The sequence below is a fragment of the Heliangelus exortis genome, chromosome 12 (assembly GCF_036169615.1).
Source record: "Heliangelus exortis chromosome 12, bHelExo1.hap1, whole genome shotgun sequence".
Classification (NCBI taxonomy): domain Eukaryota; kingdom Metazoa; phylum Chordata; class Aves; order Apodiformes; family Trochilidae; genus Heliangelus; species Heliangelus exortis.
The window spans coordinates 16,677,242-16,692,284 of record NC_092433.1 but is presented as its reverse complement, the minus strand read 5'-3'; positions in this window follow the sequence as shown (position 1 = coordinate 16,692,284).

The following is a 15,043-nucleotide window of genomic DNA, read 5'->3' as shown; positions in this document are numbered from 1 at the left end:
CAATGATTTTTGAGATACTGTGGGTACACAATTTAACATGCAAAAAGCAGATTAAGCAGAGCCTCTATTGCTTTCCCCCCCCCCTCTGTGATTACTCTTTGTATTGCCTTCATTTGTGGCATCTTCAGTAATAATCCTCATAATTAGTTTTTTTTCTTTTTCTTCTAATTATTTTCATAATTAGTTTCTTTAAGTACCATTAAAAATGGTTCTGCCATCACTGTTACTGAAATCACCATCTAGGGATCTTTAGTAGACAGCAGGAAGCAGCAGTATAGATTAGTATCTCTCTAGGCAGGCAAAGAAATTGACACTTGACTCAGCAGAATTCCCAGTTTGGAAGACTTCCTCCTCACCAAGATTTTGTGCTTCCATTGAAATGGAAAGGAAGCAGTCAATGCCACTATTGAAAAAATAAACAGACATGTGACTTAATTTTGAAGAGAGATCCCAGACCTTTGCATTCATACTGTGTATCATACCCTATGAACTTCAGGAAAAGAAGGCAATTTACCTCTGAAAACTGAAAGACAGGGAGATGTTATCACTCTTTATTCTCCCTACAAGGCAGAAGACTTGTTTTAAAGCTTTCAGTATCAAAGAGAGGTGACATTTAAGTGAGAGCTTCCAGTACCCGTGGAGTGATTCTGGATCATCTCATAGGAACATCCCTGTACCATTTTCTTGCCCCACCAGCTGCAAATACTTATAGCTAAGTTCTCCCATCCCAGATATCTAAATTCTTTCACTCTCCCATGTCAGATGAAGCAGAGAGCCCCCCTGCCCATGCTCTTTGTCATCCTCTCTCATTCCTTGTCCCACTTGCTTTTTTTCCTGCTACATCTTTCTTTGCACACCCCCAATCCATCACCCATTCTCCTTTCCTCCCCAGCTGCCATCCCATCTCTTGGCCCACACAAGATAAATTCTCCTATTTTAGACCTCTGTTCCTTCCACCTCCCAGTGATACCCTCACACATTTAGGATTTAATCACAGTTTCTGCCTGCCCTGAGGACTGCTTGAGCTTTGTCTCCCATAAGGAGCAGTTCTCATCCTTTCTGCCATCAAATCAAGGGGTTTCCTTCTGCCCACACAGGAAAATAAAGCAAGGAAGCTTCTCAGCAGAAGCTCCCTACACACAGCAGCTCAGATGTGTAAGAGCAGGGAACCCCTGCTCCCATTTAGGATGGAAAATACCAGAGGTGGGATGAAACCTGTGGAAATTCAGCTGCTGCTCCACTGTGCCTGTTGCACTTACACTTCTTCAAAACAACACCACTTAACCAGGTTGTCCCAAGAGCAACACATGGCATCTCTCTGACATCCATGAAAACCACCAGCCACACACAGCAAGATAAATACTCCAAACTTTGGCAGTTCACATGCAGGGCTTTGCTAGACAGCCCACAGCAACCAGATGTTTTGAGAGGGAATCCAAAATAATTTTCTGAAGGAGAACAGGCCAGCTCCCCCCATCAGCCAGCCTTTTTCTCTCCACAGCCTGCCCCACACAAGATGTTGTTGTCAGGTCTAATAATTTCACTACAAGGTTTGCATCTCCTCTTAGAAAAAGTTTTGAGTTCCAGGATTGAAAATGGGCTCCCTGGTTACATGAATACCTCGTGAGAAACAAGCAGAATTCATCTTTTAAAATACAGCTTCTGAGGCTGTGTCATCAGTTTGGAACAAAGTCTGAAACCCTGTCAGTCCCAGGGTGGTTTTATCAGCAGAATTGAAGGTGATTAATACTGCAGCTGGGGCTCCTGAATGAATTGTGTTACTCTCATGAGTCATCCCCTTAATCCCCAGCCCTCCCTTTTTCCATCCCTGCCATATTTGGGAAGGTAACGGAAGGATTCGAGGGGGAACTGGACAGTCTCTGTTGTTCAATATCCTTGTTTTGATTTTTCCCATGTTCCTCTTTGCAGATGCTAACTCATGACACTGGGTAGCAACAGTGGTGCAAACAGAAGCTGCAAGAGCACTGTCATTCTGACTTGGCCTGAGGGGGGGAAAAAAAAATAAATCCAAGACTAGGGATGAAGTAATTCCCTCTGGTTCATCAAAAGAAGAGTTTTCGTGATTTCAATCTTAGAGCTGAGCTTGGTGCTCAAGGCAGATGTTCCTCAGTCCAAAAGGGGGTCACAACTGCTTCTGCAGGGAAAAATGGTCAATCTGCCCTGGTCTGGGAGGGCATTCAGAGCAGGGATTTGTAGGAGAGAGAAAAGACTCCTGAGGATAGTTACCTTTGGTCCATGGCCTGGAGAGAAGGATCTGACCAGCCGTAAACCAGTAATACCCAGTTACCCTTGGATCTGGGAGAGCATTTGCAAGATGAGGTGTAGGCAGTTGCCTTTTAAGTGAAAGATGATATTCTCCTGAATATCATCTAAAACATCCTGAACATCTCCTAAAACAGCTGTAAGATTGAGTATCTTGAGAAAAACAAATCCCAGACCAAGGTCAAAAAGCTGGCAGTGGGGTACATATGTTTGGCACCTCCTGAGAACCAAGAGGACCCAGTGGGAAAGAATTTGGGTTTTGCTCCCCAAACACCACTACAGGAAGGCACAAAACCTCATCCTGCTGAGCTCTGTGAGGCTTTTCCAAGCTCTCTGGGAGAGGCAAACTCATGGGCAAAAGGCACAGAGTTCTGTAAAAACAGCCAGAGACAGGCAGGGAACAACACCTGAAACTCAGCAAAAGTTTATGGGCTGAATTTTGTGAGGGCAACCTTGTCTGGCCAGCATGGCATCTCAAATCCAGTGAATTAAACTGATGCAAAGGCCAAAGCAGATGATAAACCAGGTTAAACTCTCATTATACTGATGTAATGTAATTCAGGGCAGTAGCAGTGCTAGCTAAACCAACTATAGAGTTAACTGGTTTAAATACATTTGCCTTAAATATTGGCACTGGTTTAACTAGACTGCTTCAAATTCAAAAGCAAACTCTACACCTCTGACAATCTTTCCCTGTTTTATTTAAACCAGTACAACCTGTAGAGACATGTAAGAAATTGCTTTTAACAAGGAGCAAAGGGCATCAAGAGAAGAAGACTCAGCCCAGCAGTGCTGGTCTCAGGCACCTTATTCTCAGCTTTCCTCAGGATCTGTGTCATCTTCATTCACATCAACAACACTTAGGTCTAAAACTTCTTTCCTGAAAATCCTATTATAAAAGGTGAGACCAAAATCACAGCCCATTTTTCAAGATACTCATAATCTCATCAGTTTGGGGGGGAAGGTGTTATTTTCTTTCCCACTGTCCAATAATAGTTTGAAATGGAAAAATCACAGGTTTTTTTTTTTTTCATTGAAAACTTTAAGCTTTCTATTTTGATACACAAATGCTTCCTGTGCTTTGTCTGTCTTTTCAGAGATTGTGCTCCATGTGCTATTTGAGGAAAACAAGGCTTTTCAAAAAGAAATCAGAAATATGAACATTTGTAGTTAGTAGTCACAACAAGCTCAAATGCCAAGACCCTCACATTTCTGCTTTACATCAGACTTTACAGACACAGCATGAAATATAAACTCTCCCCAAATGTCTTAAATACCCACCTGGAATCAGAAAAAAATATTATTCTATTGAATATTAAAATATTCCCCACCTAGAGTGTGAATCTCTTTGGTTTTTCTCATATGCAGTATTTCTACTGCAATTCATTTCTGTTTCTTCAAACAAAAACTGAGCAGTGAGAGAACCAGAAATCCAAGAGTAAAATAAAAAGTACATAAATCCTGCTGAGACTTGTGGGGTTTTTAAGGGAGAGGAATTAAAGAATGGGGGCCAATATGCTGAATTTGAGTGTTAACTTTCACACTTTTGGATGTGAAAAAAGGATGCCCTCAGCTAACTAAACAGTGTGGCAAGTATTTTAAATATGTATTATACAGAGCTAATTGGTAGCATCAAGGGCCAAAACTACACTCAGTTGAGATCAAAACTGCCTGTATGAAAAAAAAAAAAAAAAGGTGCCCCAAACTCTTTTGAGCAATCATTACATGTTTTATTCGTAATGTGTGCCTACTTTAGAAACCCCACAGGGATTTCACACTTTTTTTGGCCCCCTCTTTTCTCTCAGCAGGCTGCCATTTGATCTGAACAGGCAATTCAAGTCTGTGTCATTGCCTCCATCTACCTGGAAAGGATCATTTGCCAGAGGATTTTTCCTTTTTGTCGTTTAAAAGCAAGAAGCTTTGTTAAGCAAAGGGAGTTTGAGGCCTGATATTTCAGCTGGGCATCTGGATCTCTTAGAACCATTGCCTCCTTGGGAAGGAAGAAAGGCATCTGTTTCATCAGCCATGAAGGATGCCTCTTCCCTCAGTGTCATTTCAGGAAGAGTTGTAACATTTGGCACAAACGTGTGCACACAAAAAGCAGAATATGAGGCAATTTGCCCAGTAATGTGCCTCTGCATTACTGCCCCTGTCTTTACATCCCTCTGTGAGCCCTTACCCTGCACTACTTTGGTCTGGATTCATCCAGCACTTGTTCCTATCAGGTTTGGGCTGTATCAGCTCAGATCTCACTTGGATCTTCTCTGGTCACCCAACCAGGGTGCTCAAATATGGGAGAAATGCTTCCCTGCTCAGTCACCCAAGGTGCTCCTTGGTAAAGGTCCCTTTGACTGCAAGACCAAAAAGCCATGAACTGACATGAGCTGTGAAACCTGAAGAGAACATCAGTGTACACAGAACACAACTGTGGGCCAGCCATGGACCCCAAAGTATGGCTTGAACTGCTTGGTTTGGAGGGTTCCATCTGGCAATCCTTTGGGAAGCATCCCTGCCAACACTCCTTTCTCTATTAGGAGACTTGATAGAGAATGGCACAGCCTGGATCAAATGGTGCACAACTAAGTGACTGGAATACATGAACTGACACATGGCTTAACCTTCCCCTCCCTGCTGGGTGATGAAGTGCATGAGATCAGGGTATTCAAACTGCTTCAGATGGCCTCAATTATTTGGCACAGGCTAAAGAGAGCTGAGACCTCTCCAAGGAGCCAGTCAGTAAGAAAAGCAGAGCTGGAGCTCACTGTCTGCTTTCCCAGCAGTTGATGCCATTACTGGGGCACAACAGAATCAGAAGGATGCTCTGAACTCTTGGGGGAGAATGGAGAAAATTCCCTCTGGTGATTTCCACGCACAGCAACCTCTAACCCTAAGTTATTTGCAACTCAAACTCAACTCAGCTCAACTCAACTCAACTCAACTCAACTCAACTCAACTCAACTCAACTGAGTCTGCTTGGTAGGTGCTAGTCTAGAGGAGGCTAACCAGGTAACCTGGCTGGGTTACCTGCCCACACTCACTTGAGCTGCTCTTGACATTTCTGTCAAGCTGGGGACCTCTGTTTTCCTGCAGGTGTCCAGGCAGTGCAGAGGAGCCACGGCTTCTTTGGCTCAAAATTAGAAATGAATATCAAGGAACTCAGTACTTGCATCTAACTATTTATCCCTGACCATAACCAGACCCTCCATAAGTCTTTTAAGCATCAATAAAGGCAAAGAGGAGGCTACATGGTGCAGCTCCTGGGGATGCTCAGGTACATACCAGGAGTTTCTGCATGAACAGGAGTTGTACATGATCCTTATAGGTCATTATTGATCTGTGAGGACCTGATAAAGTCTGTTTCACTTAATTTTCCCTGAGAATGGTTGGATTTACTGGAACCAGGGATGTATTGAGGGCTACAAGTACTATAGAATCAAAGCACAAGATGTGTGGAGGCCCTGAAGAAGATGCTATATCCAAGCCAAGGAACCCAAATCTTGCTTCTTTTAGAGTTCAATCCTGCCTCATCCATGTCAGGTGAGCACAAGAGATCTTAATACCTCATTATCTCACTTCATGGATAATCACCTTCCTCCCCATAAAGCTGGGATACCAACCAGGTGCCACATTGCTCATCCACTGCAAGTGGAAAAGGGGTCACCTTAAGTCACCATGATGTCCTGAGCTATAAAGATATCTGTGGCTGAGCCTGACTCTCGTGACCCCTTACAGAGCACCTATGGCAGAAGGGCAGCCATAATTTCCACATATTATTAGCAGGAGAAGCAAAAGGTGCAGTCAGTGGCACTTCCCTGTATCCCCAGTGTTCATAAAGCTTTCCTTGATGCTAGCAAGTCTATTAATAACACCTTGCTAGCAATCAGAACTGCTCCACCAGCCTGGGAGGGGGAGTGTTGGTGACATCGTGTTCCAGCTGAACGTCATGTAAAATCCTCTGTAGCTTCTTCTGAAAGACATCAGCATCATCAGCAAATAGAAATCTGCAATCACAGCACCTTGTCATTGAAGGGAAGTCACAGACCCAGCCAGCACCCCAGATCCTCTTCCACTAGAGGTGAGGAAACAGGATTTCTGCCCAGCTTGGGCCTTATCAGTAAAATTCAGCAGCACATTCAAATGCAAAAAAAAAAAAACAACCAAAAAAACGTAACCATCTACTGACCTTCACAGCTCTGCTGTAACCTCCTGGCTCAAGTGTGTGGCAGAGGGTGGCCTGAAGCTGCCATGGCCATCAGAGAATGTCTTCTGCCACTGGAGAAGACTTTGCTGTGGGTTTCAGCAGGAGGGCTCTGCCTTCCCTGACCTCAGGCATGTTTGAAACCCCAGAGCAGCCCCTGGGGAGATGCTGCCTGAGCTCATCGCAGAGTGTTAATTCTGGAAAGATCATGTCGGCCTCATTAAGAAATAGTTTTCTTCTGGAGTCTGCCTTGTTTTTTTTAAAGCACTCGGGAGACAACAGAACCCCCAACATTTCCTCTTTGCACTCAATTTGCTGAGCAGGGCCCTGTTCTGCTCACTGCCAGATGTTGCCCTGTTTTCATGGGACATGTGACACCAGCATCAATGCCAGCAGCTACGATGTCAATGCACACAGCAACCAGGAAAAAGTTCCATGGGTAGCAAACCAGGGTACACATGCAAGATCACTTATTTTAGGTATGGTATTTTGGGGGTGGGGAGGGTTTCTAAACATCAATCCTTGTGTCTGGCTTAACCCACCAGACATCAAGCTGCCCCTGCTCAGCATCACCCCCCACCCCCATGCTCTATTCTTGGTCATCATTCCTGCACAGGCATCACCCTGTTGATGATGCCTAGATGTATTATTTTAAAATGAAGAAATAAGTGGGGGAAAAACAAACAGCTATTTCTTTTATCCAAATTCTGGCCTGGATTTCTGTAAGTTTTGCTAGAAGAATGCAGTATTATGGTGAAGAGAGCAGCTTTATAAAGCTGTGCCAGTGCATATATTTATGGTCTCTCCTACACTCAGCATTAAGAAATAATTCACCACAAAGAATGACATTCTGTTCCCATTCCAGCCTTGCCCACTTCCTCAGATCTCTGTGCAGCTGCAGTGGAAGAAATCAGAAACCAGAGACACCCAGAGCAGAGGAGGCCAGGGAACCCTTGCCACCAGGTATGGGAGGACACGTGTGGACACCTCCCCATGCAAGAGGGCTCCACATCTGCTGGAGGTTTGCAGCCCAGGTTATCCCCTACCAGTGCTCCTGACCTCTTTGATTTCCCCTTCCTTTGCTATTTAAGGAAAAGGGAATGGAAATCACCTGGAAAACACTCTCTCCAGCAGCACTACCAGCTGCTCTCATGTTCTAGACCCATCAAAGGCTCTTCCAGTATCCAACTAGAAGATACCAGTGGCAGAAATATGAGGAGTCTTGGAAGACCCTCATCAGGGAGAGAAAAGGACATCCTGGGGTGCTGTGAAGGGATCTAAGGTGCTAAGCAAGGAGCTGGTCCTAGGACCCCACTGAGTAAAATTCCTTGGTCAGAGAAACCTCTGGACCTCTTCTCCTCTACTGAAAAGGAAACCTTAAAAATGAGAAAGCAGCAGAGGGGAATTCCAGAGAACTGAGGCAGGGAGCAGAGGAAAAAAAATAAATGTGTTCATTGCATGTCTGGCATGCACCTGACTGACATTTCACTCTTCAAAATGCTCCCAGTAGATAAATTCAGATAAAGGGGTAGAAGTCTTATGATTCAAACACGTGTTGAGTAAGAAACCACATAAATGAAAATATCAAGGATACACTGACTGATGAGGCAATGAGCTCTATTCTGTAAACATTCTTTCAAAGGAAAATCATGTGCCTTGTATAAAAAAAGTTGCTTTCTTTTGGCAAAACTCTATTCAAATCTAGTATGCCACATCCAGTTACTCTCAGTGGGATCTGAAGCTTGCAATAGGCTCCTTTATATCCTAAGGGCCTATTTCTTTTTGCAACACCAGCCATGAAGTGTCCCCTTCTCTGGGCACACCAGTGTCACTGGGGCTTCTGGGTGGCAGCTGCTGAACCACGTGCCACCAGGGAAGCTCTGAACCTGGGCTCCCCTTCCTGCTGGCTTCGAGCTCCAGTCAGAAAGTCAGGCAGGGAAGTCCTTCCAAATGGTTGCTCACTCCCCAAAACTAGGTCACCAAGGGGGGAGAAATGTCCCTGCAGACTGTGAGGGTGAGAAACTTCCTACACAAATGACGTGGCACTGGCAGCCTCTACAAATGCCACTCAGAGCCCCCTCCTGCCTCCAGGCTCCTTTGGAGAAGGGATAGGCAGTGGGATTTTTCCATTCTCTTAACAGGGTCTTTCATTTTTGCCTGTTCCCACCTTCTCTGGGACACCTCAGAGTGGGATTTCTTCAAATGCCTGTGAAGTGGGTGCCAGACAAGGTCAAAGTCTTTGCTGTGGGGATGTGCATGCAGCTGAGTTGCCAGTCTTGGTTGTCCAGCATCTCTGTCATGGAGCCCACTGGGGTAACATGGACCTTTCCACTCAGTGGGCCCAGGATGTCAAAGCAAGGGCTTTGACTCCACAATCAACCCAGAAAGCCACAGATACACTCACCACAATCATCCCCAAAGTGGAGAAATTGGTTATGCCAACATAGTTGATAGTTTTTCCAGTCTTCATGCAGCACAGCTAAATCTCCTACTTTGCCTTTTATTTCTCCAACCTGATACACCTGGTCTTTTTAGAGTATCTAAACAGCCTTGCTCCAATTTGCCTCTGCATTTTATTTTCCCTGCTACTTCAAAGCTATCTCTGCCACAGTCACTATCAACTTTTGGCCATCCCAAAGGTAGTTGCCCTGTGCTGCCATTGGGGTTTCCACCAGCAGTGGCCCCCATGTCCCCCACCAAATACACGAGGAACCTTCAGGACCCATTTTATCCAAACACCTAAGACTGAGATGACCTTTACCCTGTGTTATCAAAGCATCCTTGTGAAGTTTACATCATATGTGTAACACCAAACCAGAATGATGCCAAGGCTGTGTTACCAAGACAGTGCTTACCATGCTCAGAACTGCAAATATGGGTACTTCCCAGTATGAATTTGGATACCATGAGATCTATAAAAACCATCTTTTGGACATACAGTTATTTTCTAAGCTTAGACAACAACAGGAAGGAAAATAGTCTCGAACAAAGGAAAAGAAATCTTCCCTGCTAGAATTACTGAAATGTCTGTGTTTAGCTCTGCAGAAATTTCAGTACAACCTCGAGGACACTTAGCTGGAATTTTGCACTCAAACCTGTGTATCCCTAGCATTGCCCATGGAGTTGTAAACCACAGGACTCCAAAGAGCTTTGTATGCCCCATCACACAGGTAGAGCTGGTAACTCATGTTGAATATCAGTGTCTGCCATGAGTAGTGCTCCTGTAACCTGTGGGACTGTTCCCTCAGAGAGGAAACTCAACATGAATAAGAATATTACAGCTTGAGAGAAGGTGAAGATGTGCAATGAGACCACACAGAAGTATCTCTCCATAAGGACACGTCGCTGCCTCTCTGGGACTTTTGAAATCTGGTTGACATCACTGTGCCACCATCTCTGTTTGGACATGGGACCAAGGTAAGAGACCTCAGTCATGTTCAGGACACAATTTTATTCTTTTCCAAGAAGCCCCATGAAAGACTCTTCCCCTTCCCTTGCCTTCCATGAAAGGCCTCACAAAGGGAGCTGTTTCCTATCAAAAAACCCAACTCATTAAAGCCAGCAGAAGGCTTTCTGCAGTAAGGTACCATTGCTCCCCATTCTCCATCCACAGGCAGTTTAAGCCTCTCATCCCTACAGGTGTACTCCCAAACACTCAGCCCAAAACACAGAGGCACTAAACCACAACAGCTGACTGAAATCAAAAGTGAGATCTTCAACCATCTGTTCCAAAATGTGAGGCCATTGACTCATTAGTTTCATCGAACTACTAAAGCACAATAAAAGAAAAAAGAAAATTAAAAAACCTACACTCCTTCTGGAGAACAATATCAACACGTGTGGGAGGATAATATCTCTGCAAGATGTTGGGGGGGGGGGGGGGTGTTGCAGTTCAGAGCATCTCTCCAGGGATTTGCACCGAGCTGTCTCAGGTCAGAGCTGCTGTAGATTGCCACTTGCCATGGTTGTGTTGGGGTCTGGGCTGTTCCCTGCCCTGCTGATGGGCAGCTTGATGTGGGTTCTCTCTTTTGTCTGGGGTTTTGGTGATGTGAAGCCAGGTGGGAGCACATCTGCTTTTACCACTGTATTTCAGAGCACTTTTTAAAGTAATTGAGTTCTGAGCTGAAGTTGTGCAAAATGACCAAAAAAGACAAAGTAAGCAGCAGCCTCTCCTACCCCCCCCCCCCTTCCCTTTCAGCTCTTTCAGTCTCATCTGGCAAGTCCTGATTATCTGGGATTGTAGTAATTCTCAGGGATTACTCACAGGCTGACCAGAGCTGCTCACAGCAACTTTTCCAGACAAGGAGGAGTGAAAGCTGGTGAAGATTACTTTAACAGAGCGTGTCTCAGCTCAGGGAAGCTGCTGAAGAAAACAGAAAGAAAGAAAAAGAGGGAAATCAGCCCTCGGTTGAGTTCAACATTTGAAAGTTGAAGTCTGAAGCTGCTGATGAGCTCACACCAAACTCTGCTGAGCAAGGGGAAGGAAAAAATTTTCTCTCCCCAGCGTGACTTCCAGAGAGGAAGTTGTGTGGGCAGAAACACCGGGGTGACCCTAAATACATGGATGTCTTCTTCCCCAGCACAGGGGCTTGGGAGCACTTGGCTTTCTCCCAGCGAGGGGAAATTTCAGTGGCAGCATGCAGGGAGGAAAATATTCAGTACCTCCTGCTTTAGAAGCACTTATTTCTACAGCCAATTATGACTCCAGCCATAAAGTTTTTATTGCTACCTCTCATGCAATTTATTTATTGTAAGTTCCTTTTTTTTGAGTGGGCTGTTTATTTTTAAGCAAGTGTTGTTACATTTTTCACTAGATTACTAATAGCCACGTGCTCTGGCTGCTGAAGCTGAATAAGCTGATGTAACTGTAGGTCAGGATCTTAGCTCCTTCCTTAGCCTGTCCTCAAAGTAAATACACCAAGGATGAACTCAGGGTTTTCTATAAGAGCCCCATGGACTTTCTGCTTGGAGGATAAGGCAGGGTCCCACATCCAGCCTGACCACCAGGTCTCTAGAGTTGTCACTGAGATTTAAATTGTTTAAAATCTCTAACTACCATCAACCAGGCTTTGCAAAGTACAGGGTTAAGGCAGAATTTGGCCTTTAAACTGACTTTTGCACCAGCCCCTTCTTTTTAATAGAGCTCGTTCAGCTAAGAGTAATTTAGGAATTTCTCAGCAGCTTTCCAAAGCCTCTGGCACAGGTAGTGACATGGTATCACAACAGACACCCAAACACTACCCTAGCATCAGCATCTGGGACTTTTCTTTATCCAGCAAGCCCTTGGCTGTATGACATGGTCCTTCCCAAAGCCATTCCTCCCCAGGATCCTCTACACCCACCAGGTATCCTCCTGAGAGTTTCTGACAAAGTTTTGTGGGGTTTTTTTTGGGGGATGTAGAAATGAGGAAATAAAATTGCTCCGGGTGTTCTAAACATGCCTTCCTCTCATGAGAGGAGCTTACTGGAAGCACATGCTCCTGGAGAGGCCAAACAGCCTGGGGCTACCCTTGCCTGGTCCAGAGTGAGCCTTGGTCAAAAAAAAAAAGCTGCAACAAGCTTTGGGTGTCTCCTTGCACTCCTCTGTGCTTATGCTCAGGGGCATTGTGCAAGATGGAGCAGAGCCAAGGCCCTCTGAGCATCACCAGCTTTGGCCACAGCCCATCTGTCCATGCCTAAGGGGGCCTCCCCCAAAATACTTTGCTCATCAGCCTTCTGAGAACCCGGGTATCAAAAACCTCCACTCTTCCCAGAGAAAAGATCTTAAGGAGACCGTATGTACCTATCAGCAATTTTTAGGTTATTGTGTTTGCCCCTGTCCTATCAAAAACACCATTTCCACAATATTTTGAGATGCTGATATTGGTCCACAACATGTTACCCAAATTTTCAGGTGCTTGGTGCATCTGTCTGGTCCCTCCTCTGTTTACTGAAAAGTTAATTTTTTTTTCTGTTGTTCAAAGTAAAGATTATCCGGATGAGTAAATTCCAAATTCCTCCAAAGCCAAAGTCTTGGGATGGGCTGTGAAGCCAATATGCTTTGGATCAAGCCTTTAGCTCATTGCTCAATTTTCCATTCTTTCGCAGGAAAACAGTTTTTCAGTTACAGGGTGGAAAAGGGCAGCAGAGGGGCTTCCAGACAGCTCTGGGCTCAGCACAGCTGGGTCAGTCCTCTCTGATAATGCCCTCACTGGGTGCCATTCCAGCAGCCACCCAAAAAATGACCTGGCCTAGAACTTTCAGATGCCAAGTGCTCCCATCTGAACTTCCTCCCTGAATCAGATCAAATCAGACGTTTTGATCAACATCTATAATTAAGACTTATGTATTTCCCTTTACTCAAAATCATAGACTCATAGAATTGGCTGGGTTGGAAGGGACCTCAGAGCTCATCAAGTCCAACCCTTGATCCACTCCCACTGCAGTTCCCAGCCCATGGCACTGAGTGCCACATCCAGGCTCTTTTGAAATATCTCCAGGGATGGAGAATCCACCCCTTCCCTGGGCAGCCCATTCCAATGTCTGATCACCCTCTCCATAAAGAAATTCTTTCTAATGTCCAACCTAAACCTCCCCTGGCACAACTTGAGACCTCTTGTGCCCTCTTGTCTTGCTGAGAGTTGCCTGGGAAAAGAGCCCAACCCCCCCCTGGCTCCAACCTCCTTTCAGGGAGTTGTAGAGAGTGATGAGGTCTCCCCTGAGCCTCCTCTTCTCCAGGCTGAACAGCCCCAGCTCCCTTAGCCTCTCCTCATAGGATCTGTGCTCCAATCCCTTCACCAGCCCAGTTGCCTCCTTTGGACCTGCTCCAGCACCTCAATCTCCTTCCTGAGCTGAGGGGCCCAGAACTGGACACAGGACTCAAGCTGTGGCCTCCCCAGGGCTGAGCACAGGGGCAGAATCCCTTCCCTGGACCTGCTGGCCACGCTGTTCCTGATCCAGGCCAGGATGCCATTGGCCTTCTTGGCCACCTGGGCACACTGCTGGCTCCTGTTCAGCTTCCTGTCAATCCAGACTCCCAGGTCCCTTTCTGCCACTCTGTGCCCAGCCTGGAGCTCCCCACGGGGTTGTTGTGGCCAAAGTGCAGGACCCGGCACTTGGCCTTGTTGAACCTCATCCCGTTGGGATCAGCCCCACTCTCCACATGCCACAAAGACTCTGCAGAAACTTCACTTATCCACTTTTATAGCAAAACAGATGAATATTCAAGTCTGTATTTCACTCAGAGCACCAGCTCAAGCCATTCCTGTTCCCTAAGGAGCACACAGGCTCTTGCACTGAGCAACTTGTCTCAGTATTTGTGGGATTTACAGCTCAGTCTGGAGTCTGTGTCCAACCCCTGGTGCATGTATTTAACCCCAAAACCTAGCAGGAGCCAAGATGAAGAATTTTAAATGGTTTTGGTTGGTTGGTTTGTTTTTTAGGTTTTTTTGGGGGGATTTGGTGGGTTTTTTTTTCGTTGGTTCTTTTTTTTGGGGGGGTTTTGTGAGGTTTTTTTTGGGTTTTTATCTTGGTTTTTTTGTTTTGGTTTGTTTTTTTGTTGTTTTTTGTTTGGTTATTTTGGGGGTTTTTTTTGGTTGGTTTGGTTTTTTGTTGTTTTTTGGTTTTTTGCTTTGTTTTTTTGGGTTATTTTGGTTTGGTTTTTTGTTGCTTTTTATGCTTTGATTTTTTGTGGGTTTTTTGTATGGTTTTTTGTGTGGTTTTTTTGTTTGGGTTTTTTTGGGTTTTTTGTTTGGGCTTTTTTGGGGTTTTTTTTGTTTGGGCTTTTTTGGGGTTTTTTTTGTTTGGGCTTTTTTGGGGTTTTTTTTGTTTGGGCTTTTTTGGGGTTTTTTTTGTTTGGGCTTTTTTGGGGTTTTTTTTGTTTGGGCTTTTTTGGGGTTTTTTTTGTTTGGGCTTTTTTTGGGGTTTTTTTTGTTTGGGTTTTTTGTTTGGGGTTGTTTTTTTGTTGTTTTTTTGGGGGGGGAATTCTTTTTGGGGTGTTTTTTTGTTTGCTTGGTTTTTTTCCCTGCATTCAGTTGCAAAAAAAAAAAAAAAAAAACAAAAAAAAAAAAAACAAAAAAAAAACAAAACAAAAAAAAAAAAAAAAACAAAACAAAACAAAACAAAAAACAACTCACCTCCAACTATTCCCAAAGCTTCCTTTCCAAAGGATCAAAACCACTCCTCAGCATCCCCGCGGTTCGCTGCGGACACACGATCCCGATTTGGACCAACCTGGGGAGCTCGGCCCTCCCTATCACCCGGCCTGGGCGGCGATATGACCGCGATATGACGACGATATGAGGGCTTTACTCCAGCATCCCGATGCTGTTGCTGCCGTTCAGCACTCTCTGCAGCAGATGGTGCTGCCGGCTCGCTCGGAACCCTCCGCGCCCGCAGCTCCGCGCACCCAGCGGGGAGCGATGGAGAAGAGAGGACCCAGAGCACCCTGAAACCAGCTGGCTTTGGACCCAGCACCCATCAAAGGGCCCAGCAGCACCGGGAGAGATTTTCAAGAGAATCGGAGAGACTATGTGGGAGCCATTTGTTTGCTAACTTGGATAGCATCCTTGGTTTGGTTTTGTG